Genomic DNA, 20,202 nt, shown 5'->3' with positions numbered 1-20,202 from the left:
TTACTATTCTTCAGTTATCCAAACTGTCTAGCTGCTATACACTTGTTCCTGTTGCCTGGGCTATTAAAACCACTCTACTACCCTACCTGGCTAGCTCAGTTGGTTGGAGCATCATCCTGTACACCAAAAGTTTGCCAGTTTGATTCCCAATCAGGGCACATATATAAGGCAACTGATAAATGCTTTTCTCTCACATTGAACTCTCTCTTTCTCTTTCTCTCTCTTCTCCCTCTCCCTCCCCAACTTCCTCTATCTCTAAAAATCAATAAACATATCCTTGGGTGAGGATTTTTTTTAAAAACTCACTCTACCACAACTCCCATTAAGACATCTCTGAAAACTCATTCATCCTTCTCAGGCAAACTTAAACATTATTCATCCAGGAAGGTTTTTCTGGTCCTCAGTCTCCCACCATCTACTGAAGAATGGCTAGTGTGTTAACTTTCATTCATTGGCAGTGGCTTCACAGAGACTGTTGAGACAAGTCAGAGATCAGATCTGACTGAGAGATAAGGGGCATCATGATCAATTAGTTATGTCTGCCACAGGTGCTAGAATTGAAGACAGCATCTATTTGCTGTCTCCACCCTTTTCCCTCTGTTTGTATAATCACGAAGACATTTGAATTATTCAACTGCTATTTTATGTCGTTTTGACCTGTGTCATACTTTTTTGACGTATTTCATATTCCATGAAGGAATAGGCTCCATTTACTCAAATCTGTATCCCTGCAGTGTCTAGCAGAGTCTGTCATACCATATGTGCCCAAATTTTGTTGAATTAATTTGAGTTGCCCAACCTCACATTCTCTTTATTTAAATAAATTCACTTCTTATTTTGCCCTGGAACTGATTTATGTCTGAGCCAGGAAGGTTTTATTCTGGAGACCCGGGCTGGGTCCATTTTATACCCATCTGCAATCCTGCTCTGACTGGACCTATGCCTTCAAAGGCTGAAGGTCTAATTAATTCTGAAAGACTCCTAAAACTTATAATTATTCCTCCTGCCTTTTTGTTCTGCATCTGCATCTTTGTCATCCTTCTGGTTCCCTTGTACATTAACTGTAGTTTCTTATCTTCTGTATACTTGATGCTCTGCCATCTGGGACTTCGCCAACTGCAGAGAGACTGGGCCTCCCAAAGCTAGCCAGTTTTTAGAAATAGCAAATAACTATGCCATTGATCCCTGTGTTTGCTTTTCTGCCTGTATCATACTATTTTGGTTACTATAGCTTTGTCGTATAGTTTGAAATCAGGGAGTGTGATCCCTCCAGCTTTATTGTTTGTTTTCAGATTGCTTTGGTTGTTTGGGGTCTTCTGTACTCCCAAATTTAGAATTTTTTGTTTTTATTTCTGCAACTTTACTATATTTGTTTATTATTTCTAATAGTTTTTTTAGTGGAGCCTTTAGGGTTTTTTTATAGCCAATAAATGAAAATGACCAAAGAGTATAGATAAATGGATAAAGAAGATCAACTATATAAACATGGTGGAATACTATGCAGCCATAAAAGGTGAAATCCTGCAATTTGCAACAACATGGATGGCCCTTGCATATTGTATTATGTGAAGTAAAATAAGTCAGATGAAAAAGACAAGTACTGTATGTTTTTACTTGCATGTGGGATATAAAAGCAAAAACTAATACAAAGTAAATGAACAAACAGAACAAAACAGAAACGAAGTTATAGAGGCAGGCAGATTGGTGGTTACCAAGGAGAAGGGGGTAGATAGAAAGCAAATGGGTAAAGGGGGTCAATTGTGTGGTGACAAACGGAAACTAGACTTCTGCTGGTTAGCATGATGTAGTACTTACAGATGTTAATTTATAATGTTATAAATCAATGTTGCCTCAATAAGCATGTATAAAGGACACATGGACAAAGTCAAACGGGGTAGGTTCGAGCATGGGAGACAGGGATGGATGGGGCAGAGGGGATGGTAGAGTAAAAATGGAGACAACTGTACTTGAACAACAATATAAATAAATAAATAAATAATTTTTTTTAAAAGGAAGAAATAGTAAGAAACACACCCTGGGCATGTACTTTTCACAGCAAACTAACCAATCCAGAGTCCATACTCCAAACCACCATCTCTGTCTGGCTCTCGTACTCCAGGAGGCACTGCTCCTTTGTCCTAATCGTCTGGGGCCAGGTACTAGACAACTAGAAATAAACATACCCAGTATGCCACAGCCTGCTACATTTTTTCAAACTAGCCAATCCTTAGCCTGTTTACCCTCCCTTATCCTACCTTTCCAATGGAAACCGCAATAAATGTTCCAGCTCGTACTTTCCCCTTGCTCCCTTTGTCTCCCGAGCAGCCCTAGTGCTTCCCCATGTGCCCTGCACAGTATGACATGATTCTCCTCTTGGAAACTGTAACAAATGATCTTTGCAATGGCAATTGTCTCCTGATCTGTTAGCCTGGCCATACCTGAATAATAATGGAGCCTACATTTTAAATCAACTTGCCATTCCATATTCATTGATTCCATTTCCTCACCTAGTTTTCAATCTTGCTTTCCAGAACTCAGAAGAGAATCATTATGTGCCCTGAATGATCAATTTTTAAACCCTCTCCTCCATTAGTTTGTAGATAACCATATGCATCTTTCTCTCTAAATCACCTTAAAGAAGTCTCTCAGTAGGAGCCCTGCTCTGGTTTATTACCTCATAGGATAATGCCATTAGAGATAATCACATTTTGTAGATATCATCTGCAAAGAACAATTGCCTTAAGAGTCCCTGTTGAAGTATTTTTTCATTTATAACAAGATCTTATGATAGTCAAAAATAAATACAGCACAAAAACCTAATTCTCTGAATCTCTAATGCTGTGAACTGTCATGCAGATCAAGACACCAGCAGGTTTTGGAAAACCTCCCAGCAAAAGTGAAATTTCATGACTCACTTTTTTTTTCTTCTTATTTTTATATTTTTCAAGAGGAAAAAATACAGTATGTGATGCTACTCATTAATGGACTTGTTCATTTTAAATACATTTTATTTTTAATCATAGTAATATACAGAGATTTAATAGTCAGGAAGAAACAATAACAAAAGATATACTGGAAAGAAGTATTTTTATTCAACTACCCTCTCATCCACCCAGTTAACTATGTTTAACTCTTCTGTGATTTACTGCTACAGATCATCATAACATGTTCATATTGCTATTTCTGAATTCATTCATTGTAAACATTATACATTGGCTTTATATTTAGCACATAAAAGTTTACCTTCCTTAGATCACTCCCCACCATCTGCATGACCATCTATTTACTACAGACCCATTCTTCTAATATATTTATACCATAATTAAATAAATCACCAGAATTTGGTTATCTATGTTAATACCTTCAAATTTTTCAGTGTAGCTATGCTAGTTCTTCCCATAACATTCAGACACCTCTCCATATGGTTTTTCATGATGTCAAATACAAAATTTCCATTTTTCTCTTTGGGGGAATTCTCCCTGGGGCCTTCTGGCCTTGCATTCCAAATGGTTCTGGTGTTCCTCTAGGTCTGCTACCAAGCTTCTATTCTGGGACTTCCCATCACTATCAACTGAAATGTCGCTCTGGAGAAAGCTGTTTCCTGAATTCCATGTTTTCTTCTTTTTGGTGTATTTCCTATTTTGATAGAGAATATATCTACAGCTTCCTGAGACAGGTGCAAGAACTAAAAATGTCTGAAATTTTCCTTCTCTTAAAATGTCCTTGTTGAATACATTCTCTTAAGTCAGAGTTCAATATTCTCACTCAGTATAGAGTATTTCTCTTTATTTTTTTCTATTTCAGTGTTTGCTTAAAGCAATTGATACCCAATATTTTGTACATATTGCTATTTCTTCATTGTCCTTCTTTCCTCTCTGTTAAAGTAGAATCTTCCCTTTATCTTTGTTATTTGCAAATTTACAAATTTGCAAATAACAAATTTTTACAAATTTACAAATTGAGATATTTTCTTGTAATAGTTGCTTGACATTTCCCCATTATGGTTTCTCCATCTCTTTTCCTATAACATTATTAGGTGGATGTTGGAGCTCCTAGATTAACTCCCATGTTTTTGCTACTGCAGCCCTGTTGTATGTTTTTTGACATTTTCCTCCAAACCTTTTACTATCTTAAATTTTTGTTGCTAAAATTATCATTACCAAGAGTTCATTTTTTTTCTTTAAGTATCATCTTTTAGTCTTTTCTTATTTCTCCAAGAACATCAGTTTAAAACACAATTCATTTTGTTACTTTTAGTCTTGATTTTTGTTTCCTGTTGATTTTTGTGTGCTTTGACCTCACTCTTCCATATTGAAGTCTTACCGCAAATATGTGGTGGTCTTTTGCTGTCCACTTAATTTTAATAAGAAGACACTAAAGCAACTTAGACTCCCATTGTATATGGGCCAACCTATGGGCTAGTGTATACGAACATAGCAATCTAGCAATGTGAGTGCTTCTACTAGAGAGCATAGAGATATTTCTAGGGAGTATTGTCTGGTCATGGCATATAGGGAAGGACGACTAGAGAATCTTAGAACTCCGGATGTGTCCGACTCTTTTATCAGAGTGGTGCCTCAATCATGCCCTCGACTCTTATCTGGTCTCCCAGAACTTCTATGAGAGAAAAAAGGGGGCGGGCAGTCAGCATCAAGAAGTGAGGATGGAATCTTGGTATTTAATTTTTCTTTATACTTATTTTCTGTGTACAGATTGATACTTCCAATTGCTAAGCATTTCTGCATTTCTGAAAAATGAACTAATCACTTTTCATCAGGCTCCTCCTCTGCAAACACTTAGTCTTCTGCTTTCTCTCCTATGTTTCATTCTCATTAAGTCCATTCCTTTATCTCTGCTCCATCATCCAATATATGTTGACATCTTTCATCTGCTACTGTCTCTTCTCCCTTTCTCATCCTGTAGGTCTATATTTATTTAATGACTTTAGTTTCTCTCTATTGGAGTGCCAGCAGTAACCAAAGGAGATAAATGCTTATGTTCTTGTACCATACTTAAAGTCAAAGACAGCTTTGTACATTTTAATGCCTAGATTGTTAAAGAAATGAACTATGATTGTGTTAGCACATGGGGAATCAATGAGGTAAATGGAGATTTATCCATTCCAACACATAGATCAGGGAGCCCAAAAGCTAGATATGGACCATTACATAATATCATTTAGAAAACCTGTTAAAATAGAGGCTTGATTCCTAGAGTATGGAATTCAGAACACCTGGGTGATGTCTAAGGCTTGGTATATTTAACAAATTCCTGAGCTATTTTTATGGTAAGCCATTGACTTAGGTCATTTTGTTATTTAAAACAAGAAAAAAAAATTCTCCTCTGAATTTAGTTATGCAATTTACAAAGTAAGAATGCATCTCACTAACTTAAAATTTTTTTTCCACTGAGATTTAGGCAAAAAAGAAAGTCAACATTTATCAAGCACCTAGGCCTTCTGCTAAGTGGCTTTTTTAGAACACTAGAGTGCTTTATATAGGTTCCCCATTATATAGATGACTAAGTAATTATCAGAGATACTAGGCCATTTACCTAAAATAATATGACAAATTAGTGGTAAAGTTTGACTTAAAATCCAAAGTCAGGGTCATTCCTTAACATTGCTTTGTTCAATCAATAAGATGCTTCTTCATGCTTTCAATAATCAATTAGAATCAGCTGATGACGTGCTGCATTTAGCCAGTGAACTAACCACCATTAAAAATCAGAAGAGAAATGTGATGTGTCCCTCACCCTTACTAGAAATTGGGCATTGAATTGAGAGATAAAACAAATATTCATGAAATAATCAGAGTCTCTGTATGATCTAACATATGCAACTTGGATTCCAAGAATGTTAATACGTATCTTAGTGGAGAAAAAGAGGGAAGCTTCCATGATCAATAAATTGGGTAATTGAGTTAAACAACTTTAAAAAGGTATGTGTTTGTTTATTACAAGGCATCTCAAAATCTTTAATGTAAATGTGCAGCATGAATTTCCAAGTGGAAGACGGAGCATTTTCTACACACGCAAGCAGGACATTTGGATCTGTTCCCAGTTGGCTCTTGCATTCACTCTCACCGTGGTAGGGTAAGCCTTCCATCTGAAACAGGCCAGCTTTATCCTAGCCTCTTCACTCCCACCTCTGTGGCATCAGACAATGATTAGGCCAGCCACCTTCTTCAAAGGCTAGAATGGGTACCTACTCATTTGCCTAGATTAACTTTCTCTTTCAACAGTCAACATATTGTCATTCCCTATTAGCACTTTTTCCATTTTTGTCCATGGAATTTTTATCTAAGCATTTTTCTCATGCCATCTAAGATAAAAATCCCATGAAAAATTACAGATTTTGAAATATCTTAAATCCAAGATTTTCCTTTTAACAGAACTTGATTTCACCAGCAAATTGTATTAAACTGTGCTCTTTATTTGCATTAAGGAACAATTTAAAGTGAGCATTAATGAGAGAAATTATATTTTAGAGGTAAAGAAGAGCAACCAGGGGGAAAATGAAGACAGACAAACTTAAATTACACTTAGGTCCCAATAGCTAGCTCAGTTTCAGAGAAAGATGGAGTTGCTGGGCAAAATAAGTAGCAAGTTAAAGTACAGTCGTACTCTGGAGGTCTTTGAATGCATGAGTAAAAAGACTGTTTTTAGTTTCATAGTCACTAAAAGATTTTCAATCAGGAAATTATTATTTAAAAAGAACAATGTGGCAACGTTCCTTACAAAGGATTACTGCAAAGAAAGCATCATCTATTTAACTACAGACAAGACCACAGGAAAAAATAACTGAAGTTTGAGCTAAAAATATGGCAGTGGGGAAGATACAAGAAAGGATAGGCAAGGATGAAGAGGAAATGGCTGTGCATTTGAGGTCAAACAAGGATCTGAATCTTGGCTTCACCACATTTCATACACTGGTCACTGTGGACAGGACACTCAGTAAATATCCTCTGCCCAGCAATTTTACATCTCACTTCTAATGGTTCCAGATATCCAGTCCTGACCACAGAGGAAGTACATGACCCAAGCCTGGACAATCACAGGACAGCATCTCCTTGGCACCAGCAATCATGTGAGCCAAGCAGGGCCAGCCAGCACCCTTTTCTAGGATTTATATATTGCACTAAAAGACACTCTCCATGTGGAAAAGTCACCTGTGCAGTAGAAAGGAATCACAGGCAGGAGAAAGTTCAAAATGAACTGACTTCCCAGTTCTAGTTCTTAAGACACCCATGCATATAGCTCTTCCTTGATCTTGGAGCTGTCTCAGTGTGATTCTTAGCTACATAAACCAATGAATTCCTTTATGAAAATTTATGTTTAATTTTTCACTTGAAACCAAAAGAGTATAATAATGCATAAGCTCGCTGATGCCAGTTTTCTCAATTGTGACATGGCAGCATTGACAATGAACACCCCACACATCTCCAGAGTTGTGGTAAGGCTCCAAATAGAAACCACGCTCTAAACTATTAAGCACTGTCCAAATTAAAGCTCTCTACTCTGAATAGATTTTTTTTTACCCAATTACTTCAATATATTATAAATGCACAGCCATCTTCCTTTCTTTCAGATGTATATGTATCTGATCTAAAACTATACGAATAATGATAGTTTATAATATCAGCTTTTATGTGCATAGTTTTATAGAGCCAGTCAGCTAAGAAATAGTGTAATTAGGATAAAAATTCAGGGTATTTTACTAGCGAATTCATTCTTAGATTATCCAAGCCATCCTCAGATGCAAGATTTTTAAAAGGCAAGGATATAACTTTTTTCTGTGAGTATGTATCTTGACCACAGCAGATGGAATGAAACTCTATGGTTACTAATCTTTAATTGCTTAAAGGTTAATACAATTATTATGTGTAGAATAAGTTCAAATTTTTAAGTAAGTTTTAACAATGATCTGCTATAATTTTTCAACCTGTTCTTGATATTGTTCAATTAGTAAGATCATTTAGAATCATTACTCAGCTATTTTAGATTCGTTTCCTTCCCATTTAATTCTACCCTAGGCCCCTTTAATAAGCCCAAGAGATCAAGCTATGGAATTGACTCTAAGATGCAAATTAATTAATATCTAAGATTGTATGAAAGATTACATTTTGAAATACAGGGAAATCATCTTTTACATTTACATTACCTAAATTTATAGAGGATAATTTTTTCCATTTGGTGTGTCTACAAAAAAGGTGGAAGGAAAGTGAGTAAGTTTTACTATTAGTTATGAAATTTGCTTTGAGGTATATAATAAAGTTTTTAGTCAAACAGGTACCATTAAATAATAAAAGTACAGTCCAAATCCCTTCAAAGGATATTTTTCAATTAGGCATTAAACCTCATCTCTCTTCTGTTAATTGTATATGGTTGCACGGGCAAAGAAATTATGAAATATTATTTGAATTGCAAATACAGGCCAAATAATTGTGATAAAAAGAACAAATCCAACCCAATGGCAATTATCCATGTGAAAAATTAGTTTTCTTAGGAGGTGGCATTGTGCAATTTGCCTTCTAATTGGTGTATGGAACCAATTAATGTCTAACAATGCATTTAGCAAATGAAAGAAAATTTATTGAAAATAACTGAGTAAAATGTCATGCTTTAGTAGTACAGGATAATGTCAGTGCTTTTCTCCCATTCCTTTATTATTTTATATTATTTTACTTTTTGTCTTACTGTTTAGGATTCATTTGCATTTTCTTCTAGCCCTGTCTCAGCCAGTAGTCTTTTCCGGGTGTCCAGCTCTGTTCAGTTAACAACTGATAGGCACTTACCCACATTTTGCTGTGTGCCATGCTGTGTGGTAGGCCCCAGGGCAGACACAAATGCAATCAAGATATATTCTTGGTATTAGGTTTCAAGGTCTCATCTCTTGGGTCTCTTTTTCCATGCTTTCCCTCACATTCTAAAATTGGTCCATCCTCAGTATTTCCATAGCAACTTGTAGTTATTTCTGTTTTGCAATTACAATGATGCTGATGATCATGACTAAAACTCATAGGATTTATTATGTGCGAAGTATTTTTTAAGAACTTTATATACATTAACACATTTAATCCTTACAAACCTGTAAGGTAACTACTATTATAATTACATCCTTATTTTATAGAAGAGAAAATTATTCTGTAATGCAATTAACTGTCTCAAGGTAACACAGCTAAGTGAGAGAGTTGTGTTTCAAACACAGACTATCTGTAGGGTCTGTGTTCTTGGCCACTGCTCTTCATCTGTAATATATATAATATATATATATAATATATATATAATATATATAATATAATATATATGTAATATATATAATAAAAATTATATATACACACATATACAATATGCATATTATATATACATATATACACATAAATGTATGTGGTATGTGTGATATATTATATATATAATTTCATCTGTATTATATATAAATTCATCTGTAAGATGAATACAGTTTTCATCTTAGCCAAACTCCACCTGACTCAGTGGATAAGCTGAAAAAGAAATGTGAAAAAAGTGCCAAATCCATGAGAATATAAATTAGCATAAATGCTCAAAACATGATTTAAAAGTAAATAAGAGTAAGACAACTAGAAATGATGTGGAATCCCAATCAATAGACTCACACTAAAAAAAAGAGCAAATGTTTCCACATAGGTTTATTTTAACCTAAATTAAAATGTTTTATACATATATATGTAATTTTTATTAGAGTAGATTAATAGAAATTATATATATAATATATCACACATACCACATACATTTATGTGTATATATATGTATATATAATATGCATATTGTATATGTGTGTATATATATAATTTTTATTAATCCACTCCTCAATAAAAAATTACTTAACTGACTAAGTATCCCTCCTAATCATATTAGCTAACAATGTTTCCACTTTCTCAAATTCATCTGCTTACTTGTATCTTTCTCCCATGAGTCTCTAAGCTGCTCATTTAACACCATGGTTAGCAAAGTTTTTACATATATGTGATGCTCACAAAATACTCTTTAGATGGATGAGCAGATGGATAGACAAGGTGGGAATGGTATGATGGAGAACAGGAAGTCTGGTAAAGTCAGAGCCTAGAAAGTGGAGAGAGTTGAGGATGGCAAGGAATCTTAGGCCAGATTGTGGGATCTCTATTGTGTTGGAAAGTTTGAGGATTTTCTAAAAGTAATTGGGAGCCACTCAATTTGAGGAGAGGAATAACATGATCATATATGGGTACTAAGAAGAAACTTATGGCAATAGACCAGGTGAGGAAGACATAAGACACAGCAGTATTGAGTGTATGACAACCATAGGATTGTGCCTGGCAGATACCCAAGTACAGGAAGCTGAACTGACCAAGGGCCCCAGCTTCCTCTGACATCCTTCCTAGCACTTGCCTAGAGTCCATGGTCCCCACAAGCTGCTCACAGGGATGACTGAGTATGGCAGTAATACCAAGCTAGTCCTGTTCCTGGAAACATGAGCAACTCTGATGGCTGACTTGGGCTCCAAGACTCCCTGATGGTCCACAAAACTAACCTTAGATGCAGAGCCTATTGGGTCACTTCCCACAACCACCAGTGTCTCTCATTTTAACTAGGAGTCAAACGTGCATCACAGTCTGAAGATTCTCCCAGCTTCCCCTGGTTCCTATCCTATTTTCTTTTGTGGGTATATCTCCCAATAAATTTCTTGCTTGTGTTATCTTATCTTGGCACCTGCTTAGAGAAAAGACAAGTGGTGTGCTAGAGCCAATTCATATAAGCTCGTGAATGCAAACAATTACATTTTCAGGAATTTTGTAAGATAGTTTTAAAATATTCCACTATAAAAAATCAATTATGTAAATTTACAATGAAATAAACTGTATTAAAAATAAGAGTAATAAATATTCAAAACTTACAATTTTCTAATTTTTACTCTATTTTTCTATTATTTATGCTCTTGAAGTTTCTTATTTCTAATGAGGCAGATCCTGTACAATGCTGTTCTGCTACACACCCCTCTGTGGGCAGCAGTATCAAATGGGTAATTTGAAAATGGCCACAGTAGGGGTATTTATGCCATAGACATCAACAAATGATACAGAAATCAACAAACCAGTATTCGTTTATTTGCTCCTTTCACCTCTTTATTTCAGAAAGCTGGTTGTTAAACACCATTTATCTGCATTCATTTTGACACAATTTTGACTCAGAATTTGTAGAAAATATATTCAGAAATAGAATAGTTGTAATATCAAAATGAGTTGTAAATTCTCTGAGATTAAGAACAATGTTTAAATTTTCTTTACAAGTGTGGTTAGAGCATTAGGATACTTGGGAGTTAACTTTAGTAAAATATTTCTTAAAGAAAGGAAAAAATAGGGAATGCTAAGAATAGAGTAAAACTTAAAAATCAATCTACTTCAATTTCCACATTGTAAAATTAAAACTGATTCCCAGACTTGCTCATGCTCACACAAATAGAACTTAAAAACAAAGCAAAACAAGAATACTCTATAATCTACAGCAAAAAACAGAGTGATGTTTATTTACAGTTCCAAAGTCACTATATTTTCCTAGTCTCCCCCATTTGCTATTTTGTCTAAATCGTTGTTGAAATAGAGCTTTTCGAAGGAAAAAAATCAATATTGTTTTTGGACACATAATTTGTTTCAATTCTATCTTCATATATATTAACTTAGACACCTTATGTCAAGTTAAGCAATAAACCAAATCTGAATTATTTGGGCTGCCTGTCCAATGCCTCAGAACAAAAGTAATCTAAATGCTTATAAATAAAAACACTTGTTCTGGGATTCAAAAGAAATCATCCAAATTTGGAGATGTGGGACAAATGGTTTTCATTCTATTTTAACGGGAAGCTGAGTCATTGTCACGGTGATTCCCAGACTTTGGTTTGTAACACCTCTGAAATGTTCCATGACATTTTCAAAATAAAATTTACTTCAGTTCATCTTCACTTTAAAAATATAGCACATTTAGAGCAAATGTGATTGGTAAAATCAATCTTATGTTTGAATAAAATGAATTTGAACTAGAATGTGAATCATTTCTGTGCTGCATAATCTTCCTGAGTCTTAGAATTAAGGCTAACAAGAACATTTCTTGTCCTCTCATTTTCACCTGGACCTCAAATTTTTCCCTGGATGATTGTAAAAGTAAGGAGCTCCTATGGCAGTAATATTCCAAGTGTGGTCCTCAGACCAGCAGCATCACTTGAGAACTTGTTAAAAATGGAAATATTTGGCCCTCACTAAAGCAGAAGTTCTGGGGATGGTGCTTGCCAGTGTGCTGGTATAAAGCTCATCCAGGTGATACTGAGGTACACAAAAGGGCAAGAACTGCTGCTCCTAGTGCTTAGGCATCTGGCAGGATCTATGAAATGAACTTGGATCTTTCTAAGAATGTCTTATCACAAAGGAAAAACATATAAGGTCATATAGACATTTATGTATATAAATCAGATATTCAGGAAAATAGTAAAGCATGCTGTCACCAGTTATTTCCAAATATCCCTGTGTTCTTAATAGGATAGTACAAACACCTGTAGGACAGTATAGACTTTATCTATCAAAAATCATATAAATGAGGAGTTACTTCCTGTTTACCTATTGTCTGTAATGGACACCCACCACCATATACACCCCAAGAACATTATCTGCACTCATTTTGCCCAAGGCAGTTTTATCTAAAGAACTATGTGACCAGCCATAGGTAAAATCTTGAAATACTTAGGCACTGGGGAATTGCTGGAGGCTATAGGTAACTCTCATCTTTTTGCTTTTTACTGGTTGACCTCTCTTTTTAAACACAAAAAAATTAATCTCTAACATCTCTCAACTTCCTTCCCCAATTGGATTCTCATTGTACATTGATCTTTCCCAAACTTGGTTCGTAATTGAGCATCCCATTTAATGATGTTCTCCTATCCCCATAAATCACTCCATTAATTGTAGGATTTTGTCTATCAAGATCTATTAAGCAATACTAATTTTGTTTTCTTAGATCTATGAAAGACATAATAAAGAGGTCCATCAAACTTCTGATTTACACAAGTGACCAACTATTCCCCCATCATTTTTGTTTAATGATTATAATTTTTGGTGGCCATTTTATATGTATGCTTATAGTTTCTTAACCATAAAATGCAGAAACATTTTACATACTGGAAATGACTCTTCGTTGTCCAATATGATCTACACAATCTCAAAGGAAATAGTTTTCTCTTCTCTGACTTCTGCTGATAGTGTCTTGCACAGGTATACTCTCTGTGTGCAATTATTCAAAGAGCTCTACTGCTTTGAGAAGAGAGTGCAAAATCCCCTATGGAGGTAACAAAGATTCGTCCTCTCCATGCACACCCCATTTCTGTCCTTTCTCTATATATTCTGACTACCCTGGCCTTCTTTCAGTTTTTCAGACAGATCGGGGACATTCAGGGAGGTATGGCTATAGACCCTTCTTTCAGTCTTTCAAACAGGTTTTCTGTTTCCAATCCCAGGGTTCTTGCACATGATCTTTTCTCTACCCCAAATGTTCTCCCAGCCCCTGTAACTTGACTTCTCCTATTCATTGTTCAACTCTCAATTCAAATATCTCTTCCTAGAGATAATTCCCTAAGGTCTCCTTCCTTATCACCCACTCCCACCATGCAAGCTCCAGGGCTAGACAAGCTCTCTAAAGTATTCTCTCTTATTACTCTGTGCTTTTCCTCCACTGTGATATATTTATGTCATTATTTGATGACTCATTCTCTCTTCAGAATGTAATCTTCATAGAGGCAGAAGCCATATTTAAATTGCTCTCTGGGTTATGCTCAGTACCTACCATGGTACCCAACACATAATAGGGGTCAATTAGCATTAGTTGAATGAATAAATGCACAAATATAACAAATACATTGGTTTTTGATTAAGGATCAGGTACACAGTAATTCCTGAATGGGTTCTTACTGCTGGAAATAGACAGTCTATGACCCTCAAGCTGATAGAACTTCAGAGGTCCATCTAAATTTCTAACACCATTGTTGCTGGATTTTGAGACTTCACATGGAGATTTTTCAATTACATGAGAAAATGCTTATGAAAAAACCTGAATGAAAATGCATGAAATACATTTTTATATTCAGTATGAACCCAACTGTGTAAAAATATAAATGCATGAAAAAATAGAGTTTCTGCTCCGTTTACACCTTATCCTATCATTGTCAATGATAGGGAGGGAGACTTCAGAACAATAATGCATTCAAATTGTTATTAACGGAAATCAACCTGGGGAGTAGAGGCAATTTAAAAAATTGTTATAAAGGAAATCAATAGTAAGAGCAACATCAATAATAATAGCAATGTTCTTACAATGTGCTGAGCACTATTTTATGTGCTTTACATGTAATTACTCATAATAAACTTATGAAATAACTCCTATTTTTATTTGATGTGTTTACCTTATAGATGCTCCACTCCAAAAACTGTAGGTATCTACTGTTGCCTTTCTATAGCAGAGAGGACATTTTAGGAAGTGGTTACACGGACACAAGAGATATAGAAAGGATGTGAAGGATCTGGAGCCCTGAGTGTTTTGGGAGGGAAAGAAGAAACATGGAGGAGTAGAAAAGGAAATCTGACTGGGAAAGGATCTCTGAGTACCTAATTAAAGAGATTTAATATCAATTGAAAAACTTCCCTAAGGGAAGAAGAGTAAAAAAAAACCTTTTGTACCACACTTTTGGTTGTAAGACACTTACTTGACAGCTCCTAGGGAGATCAAGGTCTTTCTAGTAATAGATTGTGCCAGCATTAACTCCCAGACGTGGCGGAACATAATAACTAGGAGATACACACACACACACACACACAGATGACAAAGGACTAGAAGGAACTAGGCCAACATGTTCATATTGCTTACCTCTGGTAGTGAGTTTATGAATGACTATTTATTTCACCTTTGTGTTACTATTTATGGTAATTTTTGTAAGTTAAAACACAAATTGCTAGAACATACACTGTGATCAGTTGTTCTATATACCACCATTGGGTTTATCGATATAAATCATCAATATAAATGATTTACTGCTGTAGTTGTTTGCCATGCTTATGTCTTTATTCCTTAGTTCCAAGGGTGCCTGAGGATCTGAACACTCTATAAACACAGCCCAAACATAAGCAGATTGCAAAGGGACTTGTGTTGATTCATCAAATTCATGCTCGGTTTAAAAGTACAGTGGAGCTTATGCTTGAACAGGAGCAAATGGAGAAAGAGAGTCTGGAGGTATTCAAATTCATTTAAATAATGTGCATTTGAAGGAAATACAAGGTTTTTGAGTTGGTTTTCTGGTTCCTTCACATGCATTCACACATTCAACAAATTTACTGAATGCCAGCATTACTAAGGGCTGCAGGAAAAAGCAGAGTGTAGACTTCAGTGGACTTCGAGAATGTATAATCCGTATATTGGGCACTTATTCAAGCTACCTTAAATTGTTTTTTACTAATATTATTCAATGGCCTTTTGGAAAAATACCTCCCCACTCCCTCTTCACTTTTACTCATTTCAGATGTTATGAGAAGGACAGAACCATTTTCAGGAACGAGCACATGATATAAGCTTAGCTGATGAGAGAAATACCCAAAATGTTCACAAAAGAGAAATGGCAATTGTTTTAGGAGGGGCACGTGACCTAAACCAGCCAATTAAGAATGATTTCTGAATGTATTAGGTAAGAAAATGCTAACTGCTATTACACATTGATCTAAAAATATGGAATGATTCAAACAAACTAAAGGTTATGTCTTGTACAAAGAAAGTCCCAAATGGATTCCTGATTGAAGGCAGTTCTTCACCAAGTAGGGAGTCAGGGACTTAGGCTTTGTGTTTTGGCATCCAAAGTCTCACATGGACCTCAAGGGGAAGAACATGGAGAATCATATGTGGAGAGATTTTTATAGGCTGTTCTGGAAGTAACATGCATCACCTCTGCTCACATTCCATTGACAAGAATGCTAGATTATGGCTGACTCAGGAAGGCGCTCATAAATATAGTCTTCCCTGTGGGCCCAGGAAGGAGAGAAATTGGATTTGAGGAATATCTGGCCAGTCTCTGACATAGAGACTTTTCTAGATTTATTGGAAAAAGCATGCATCGTTTTGGAGGAGTTGCCAGTCTTGGAGATTGTACATCCAGAGCCACTGGAACCACCTGTGCAGAGTTAACAGGCAGGCCTGACACTGCTTATTCTCAGAAAGGCCTGCTGCACGGCTGGCCCTTGGCCTTTGGAGTACATCTAGGAACTTAGGTTTCAGAAGGTTCTCACTACTTTAATAGGTAAGATTAACTCCTAGTGCCTGAAATATTTATAAGAAACAATGTGGTTTATGCTCAACACATGCTTTCCTCTGGGAATCTGGAATTTTAGCATGTGCTAAGCAGAAGGTGTCTACCTGACCAGTCCCTCACAGAACCTTAGGCACTGAGTCTATAGTGAGCTTTCCTGGTGGACAATATCTCACATGTGCTAAGCAGAATTAGTGCATCCCTAGTGTGACTCCCCTGGCAGAGGACTCTGGACCTAGTTTCCTCAGGACTGTGACCCATGCAGCTTTTACCTTTGCTGATTTTGCTTTGTATCTTTTCACTGTAATAAATCATAACCATGAGGACAACTATATTCTGATACTTGTGAGTCCTCATAGCAAATTATTGAAGCTGGGGGTGGTCTTGGGGTACCCTCAATGCACAACCACATGAGGAGAGTCTATTTGATATCAAAGCCAATTCAGAGGAAAACCGTCAAGAGATGCAGAGAGCAGACTCCTGATTGCATTCCTTGGTTACCCAGATCAAGGTATAACTGAAGCCAAACTTAATCACTGAACTTTTCCATTACTGGGCCAATAAATTCTCCTTCATGCATAAGTCAGATTGAGTTGAGATTTTTTTTTACCTTTAACCATAAATAGGATCAACTTATACAGTGTGTTATCTAAATATCTCTTTAAAATGTGGTAAGTTAAGGGTCATCAAAGAACATGTATAAAAGACCCATTGACAAAGCCAAAGAGGGGTAGGATTGAGGGATGGAAGTTGGGGTGGGTGGGGCAGGGGAAAGTGGTGGGGGGAAAATGGAGACAACTATACTTGAACAACAATTTTTAAATGTGGTAAATTGCTTCACTTAGTAAATAGTGAATTAAAGAAACTAGAGCTGTCTGGAGCAAAAGTGTAGGAAAAGCCTCAGAAAGCAAGTTGGCCTGGGAAAAATGGAGGGAGGTGACTAGTAGCAGTCATTGAAAAATGAAGCCACCAGAAAATAGGGAGAATAGAAATTAAGAGGACCCCAAATCAAATCATGGTATAAAAACAAGCAAGCAGGAGATGGTCCAAGGGTATTTGGTAGCAGAATGACATTGTCTGTAATTTGTGCATAGGGAAGTGAAAGTCAGTGGAATGGAATGGAATGGAATGGAATGGAATAGAGTAGAGTAGAGTAGAGTAGAATAGAATAGAATAGAATAGAATAGAATAGAATAGAATAGAATAGAATAGAATAGAATAGAATAGAATAGACCTTCACTGGTATGGCTCAGTGGATTGAGTGACAGCCTGAGAACCAAAGGGTTGCTGGTTGGATTCCCAGTCTAGAGCACATGCCTGGATTGTGGGCCAGGTCCCTGGTAGGTGGTGTGCGAGAAACAACCACACATTGATGTTTCTCTTTCTCCCTCCCCTCCCCTCTCTAAAAATAAATAAATAAAATCTTTTTAAAAAGAATAGAATAGAATAGAATAGAAAATATAAGCTCAATAAACATAGGAATTTGGGGTTATTTTATTAATAGCCCAGGTGCCTAAAACACAGTAAGCACCCATTAAATATTTTTAAATAACTAAAAGGATACAGAATTTTCTACAAAACATAAGTCAATAGCTACTTTGAAATCAGGAAAATATAGCTATCATTTTGCATCCATTCTTCAATTTCTTCAGCGATAAATAAGAAAGTCAGACAATGTTTAAATTACAAATATGATATTGAATATTTAAAAACTATGTTTCCAGGAAATTATATTCATATATGGAAAAGAGATAAATAACAGAGCTCTATATAACATGGGATAGAAATTTAAAAATACGTACTCATTAGACCTGCTTAGTTCACTGAAATCAAATCATGACAGATATTTTTATCAGTAAAGGAAACCACTGAAATCATCTAGTCCAGGGGTTCCCAAATCCTTCTGAAAATTGGACACTCTGGGGATATTTAAAAATATAGATTCCTGGGCCCCACCTAGAACAAACAAATCACTATCTTGGGGTGAGGGTCTGGGAGAGAGGTATGAAAGCAAGGGTCTGCCCCAGGGAATTCTGAGGGTGAGCCAGTCTGGGGACCTCTGCATTTTATCTGCCCTCTTAACTTCAGAGAAGAAAACCAACACCCGGTGGCAAAGCTTGCTTCTATAAGAGAGGATGGCATTTTACTGTCACCAGGATCAGAACTCAAGTGTTCTCTCCATGATACTATACTATCAAACTCTGTCAGTGTCCCAAACACATACACCCTACTTTTTGTGGCACAGAAAATTCAAACAGAGGAGCAAGATGTACAGATGTGAAAGGCACAAGATCTCTCAGATCCCCTTCCTGAATTCAAGATTCTATATTTCTAATATTAGTATTCAAATTGGGTCCATATCCTCTGAGTGGTAAGCCAAGGTGGTAAGGTGAATCAGAAGTCTCAGGCCACCATATTCAGCCTCCAGACATGCACACACCCTTTGAACCAGGCTTAGAGAAGAAGGTGAAGCTGAAGCAGGACGACATCCTCATGCCTGTTCTGAGTTCAGCACTAGCAATGTAAAAACTTACTCCTAGTTTACAAACTGATGGACACACTCCATTTCCCTGTTGCTTCAGCCGTAGTGTTTCACAGCTCATAAAATAGAATATATGCACAGTAAATGACCTGAGATTGTTGGAATGTTAGATTTGAGGATGTAGAAATCTGTGAGTCAAACACTCTAGAGCTGTCCAATCCATGGTAGTTAAGAATCAGGTTTTTCTTATTACCTGTACCCAAATGACTCTCTTCTACCCCCATGAATACAAAAGCAACAAAAAAGTTTTTCCCCCCCTCAATTTAGAAAGCCAATTAGAGGCCACACTGATTAGTGGCATTTTGAGATTCTAAATGCAAAATTATAGTCTCAGTACCTTACTTGAAAAAATACAACAGAAATAGATAACACAAATAGATTGGTAGAAAGATTGGGTGTTCTGTTTTTGTGGAATATTATTAATTATGTCAAGTAAAGAATAGCCTTCTGAAGATTAAAACACATCTGAATTTTTTGAGAAATGCTATTTATTCTGAGAGGAAAGAATTTGACATCAAACCACTTAGTGCTTACAAAGAGCTCAAAAGCAAAAACAAAAGGTGGCAGGATTGTGACTTTGTAATTGTCTTATTCTTATGAAATCAGCATTTAACATGGAAAAAAGATGAGGTTTGCTATAGCTAATTCTACTGTAGATATTTAATTTACCATGTCATCTCAATTATCTCATCAGAGGCTGTTCAGGTATTTCTTGTCACATTTTAACTGCTGGAACGTTCAGCTCTATCTTTTGTTCCTTGATTCATAGCCCAATTTACTTGCCATGAAAACGCATGTGCTCATGCATTTATCCACTTTGCTAAGAGCCTTAGAACCATTTGTCTAAGCATATTCCATCTCTTCTCTGTAATTCAAAAAACCCCTGAATAAACTAAGGGACACTTCATTCCTCAGTTTTGTATTTATGAACCAAATCTGAGACACTACCCTAATCAAGCTAAAGCTCTTCATACCTGATGCATTTTTCTATTCCTTTCAGATTCCAATATGATTTCTGCTTCATCACTTACCTCTTGCAACATGCAACCAGCATATTATCATGTGAGCCTTGTTCTAATATTCTCAAATTGTTTCACATTTGCTACTTTTTTGTCCTAAATAAAATTGTAAACAACTTGAGAGCAAGAACCATTTCTCTGTCTCCTTTTCGAGACTTAGCCAAGGATCTGGTACATCATCCACAGAAAATAAACATCTATCGGTTGAGTTCAATGGTCACAGATAGACCTAGTTATTCACTCATTGAATAATTATTTATTGGGATCTACTAAGACCCAGACTTTATTCCAGATCACAG

The sequence above is a fragment of the Desmodus rotundus genome, chromosome 8, assembly GCF_022682495.2.
Source record: "Desmodus rotundus isolate HL8 chromosome 8, HLdesRot8A.1, whole genome shotgun sequence".
Taxonomy (NCBI): domain Eukaryota; kingdom Metazoa; phylum Chordata; class Mammalia; order Chiroptera; family Phyllostomidae; genus Desmodus; species Desmodus rotundus.
This window is presented reverse-complemented; position numbering follows the sequence as displayed.